The sequence below is a fragment of the Morone saxatilis genome, unplaced genomic scaffold (genome assembly GCF_004916995.1).
Source record: "Morone saxatilis isolate NCDOM2014 unplaced genomic scaffold, NCSU_SB_2.0 Contig18, whole genome shotgun sequence".
In the NCBI taxonomy this organism is placed as follows: Eukaryota; Metazoa; Chordata; class Actinopteri; family Moronidae; genus Morone; species Morone saxatilis.
The window spans coordinates 28999023-29002831 of NW_023339740.1; positions in this window are offsets into that span (position 1 = coordinate 28999023).

The window sequence follows — 3809 nt, forward strand, 5'->3', positions numbered from 1 at the left end:
CAACACTCTTGCAGTCATAAAGGGCCTCTGAAGCTCGCCCAGTCCCATAAAAGCTAAACATCTGGTGTGAGATAGCAACAGCATGATGAAATGTTTGGTTTATAATGTCAGATCTATATTTATAAAAGGTTTCGGGGGCAGCGGGAGCACATTGACTAGCACAGTTTCTCTCAAAGCTAGCATCAAAATCACACATTAATAGCACGCTCGCTCATACATGCATCCATGACTCAGGAATCTTTGGGTCACCAAAACAGAATGAGCCTATAAATGAAAATCTATAACTATTTACATTGGATGTGTCAAGAGATGATGAACGGTACATACAACCCAAGTATTTTGTTTGTGGTGCTAAACCAAAGACCAAATATTATATTCCATTTCTGACAATAGATCCTCAATGTGACAGACTGGACTTTTAACGTTATATAATCTTACATAATAACCCTCTGGTAGTGGTAGGAAAGTTGTTTGTGTAACCTGTTTTCTAATGTGTGTTTCATAATCACACCTGCTGGATCACATGAGTATGCTATTATAACCTTTTAATTAATTACTAACTGAGTCATGAATTACAGGATATTTACGTTTCCACAGTTTATGCTTTGGCTTTGTGCCGTCTTCGTCTTTCTGCAAAATGTGGTGTATTTTTGGAGGAGGACAATTAGGAAGAGTAATTTGTACGCAATCCCGACATGAGCAGTTACATAGAGAGAAACAAAAAGGTAATTTTAATGTTTTCTTTTAAAGGAACAGTCATAAATGTCACTGTCTTACTTAGAGATGAGAAGCTCAACGCAGATATAAGTCCAGGACATGTTGAGTCGTGACTGCAAACACAACCCGCTCAGTGGAAATTACGTGTTTTTTTCCATTTGTTGGCTTTCTGATTCTACCAGGAAGTAAAACACTTCCAATGCTGTCACTCATTACTCAATCAATGCCCTACATTTGATGCCAAGTGGTGAAGCAAAGCCATGTTTGGAAACCTGTTTTCTGTCCGGCCACATCATAAAGCCTGAAAGCCAATTACTTAACGACAAAGTGGGTCATGACTCGCAGGGTATTTTTATTGTTTGGCTTCCTGACAACAAACTCAAGCCAACAGTCATGGACACTCAGAGCGGCTTGAGATGCTCGATATTGGCTTTTCTGCCGATATCCGATATTCCGATATTGTCCAACTCTCAATTTCCGATACCGATATCACCCGATACCTCTTCTACAAAAGATATGAGACTTCCTGCTTTCAGGGATTGCAAAATGACGATTTTTTACATCATTGGAAGCAGGAAGTGCAAACACTGAAAATCCGTATTTCTCCCGTCTCAGGGGGAAAAATGAGGGAATGGTGCACGACCATTCAAAAAATATGACTGGGTTTTCTAACGATACAAAGGCTTAATGCAAATGGGTGAAGTGTCCCTTTAAAACCTAAAGACTTCTAGTTTTTCTTAAAGAAGAAAAGGAAGAAATTTGGCATTAATTAAAGTTTAATTTTACAAAAACTTAAAAGATTTGACTTTAAAACTCAAAACATTTAATGAAAGCCAGTTTGCTTTAAATTTATGAAGTTTTTCTTAAACTTTTTTTATTTCACAATGTATCAGAAAACTTACTTTTTCCTTTTCTAACGGGTCCATCATTGACTTTTCTGCTGTCTTTCTTTTCCTGCGAGAAAACTGAAATACATCAACCAATTCATCTTTATTGATTTCTGTTTTGTGACATTTTAAGGAGTGTTTTTCTGTCGCCTCATTTAAATGTCTTCAAAAGTTTTTCCTCAATATTCAGCCGATATTATTTCACTCAGTGGTCGGCATTAAAAAACTTGTGTCAGTTACTTATTAACTGGTTCATTTCTTTCAACCATTTCTTTTGCTATTATGTTTTCGGCTTTCCTGCAGTCTTTGTCTTTCGTTAATGTTTGAGCTCCGCTACACGGTGCGTAGGTTGCCAGCGAGCATCATCCTGGGGCGTCGGCCAACAGTGACAAAACACTGAACGCTGTAAAATAACTGACAGTTCATTATAGAAATAACGTTACTATCTGCAAAGTTTACAGTACAGCGACCGACACCAGACCCACACCGTACAAGCGACCGACACCAGAACCCCACACCGTACAGCGGACCGACACCAACCCACACCGTACAGCGACCCGACACCAGACCCCACACCGTAACAGGCCCCGACCGACCACCAAGACCCAACACCGTACAGCGACCACAAACCAGACCCACACCGTACAGCGACCCCACACCAGACCCACACCGCTACAACCTTTGCATCGCTCCTTGGCTAGAGACAGCTATCATTAGCTTTGTACAGCTACATCATTTATTGTTGGCCAAAATCAACACTGTTTGTCAGAAATACACAAGTTTACTATCATGGGGAAGCCTAACTAACATATCCACTCAGATAGTGGATTTTATGCGAGTAAGCTTAGGGTTAGTCAGCTGCCCAACCCAGTCTTGTATGAAGATAGAAACACATAGAAATCAGCCCACAGGCAGCAGAGGGAAGTTGGCTACACTACAAACCTGTTCACTCACTACTGATAAACACTGATTATATACATAAAAAATAATAATAAATCTTACATATGGAACCTATAATAGAACATAAATCAGTCTGTCGCGCAGCTTTAATAATGTATTATTAATTAATTTATTAAGGGTTTTCTGGGACCGATAAATGGCTCTTCAGGAATCTTTCTACCAGGACACAAACAGATAAAGTTGTAATTCAGGTACTTTCTGTCGTGACATTTTTGAGGGCGGTGTCAGTATGTTGTTTTTTACATTATCCAGGCCAATTAGATGCTCAATCTCGGGGTCATGAATTACTGGGTTTTATCTTTTCCGTCATTTTATGGTTTGGCTTCCTGTTATCTCAGTCTTGAGGACAGTGACAGTTTAAATGGATGCTTTGTTTAACTGTAGATGGCTCTGCAAGCTTTAAAGGGACAATTGTGTAGCTATTTTAAGTATTTTTATATGCTAAAATCAATGTCTTTCATTCATAAATGTGTCCTCATTGGTGTAAACCTAACCCATGATCAAACTTATCCTCGTAAGCGAAAGAACTCTTATCTGTAAATATACATTGGACGGGGCAAAGTCCAATGGGAGGCTTCCATGTTGGTTCCGCCCATTTTGAAAAACTACAATCGGGCCGAGAAGGGACATACGGCAATGCCCACCTGTCTAGCTAACAACGCGTTTTTCGTCACGGCCAGCACTCACAATGACTGAAACCAGCCTATAACGGAGAAGGAGATCAGTGAAGGAGGCGCTTGTCCACTGCCTTGGCACCATTTGAAAGTCTGCACTGCACTTTAGTTTATAAATGGGAGGATCATACTTATTGCCGGAGCACAGGACAAGGAATTATGCGGGGAAAAATGAAAAAGGGAATTAAAAAGGCAACGTGACCGCGTATTCAAGAAACGAGGGTAATGAAGGGAGAAAGACTTTGAAAGGGACGCTGAAGTTGCCTGCTTTCTCCTTGACAGGTAAGTCAAAGAAATCAATATTACGGTCTAAATAACAAGGTTTTTTGCTATTGCTTGGGGGGTAAGGTCACACTAATGATTCAATGCAGTTTTGTAGTTTGTTTGAAATAACGAACTCATCACCCGAAAGGACAACTCGATGAAGTGTATTTGGAAGACATGTTTGTCATAGGCTTCTTTGTACATAGTGTACACCGTAGTTGCAATATCACATTTGAAAACGCAAGCGCTAGAGCAGCACTAAATCGTTTGGAATGGAAAATACATTTCACGCTAGGGATGGGGAGGA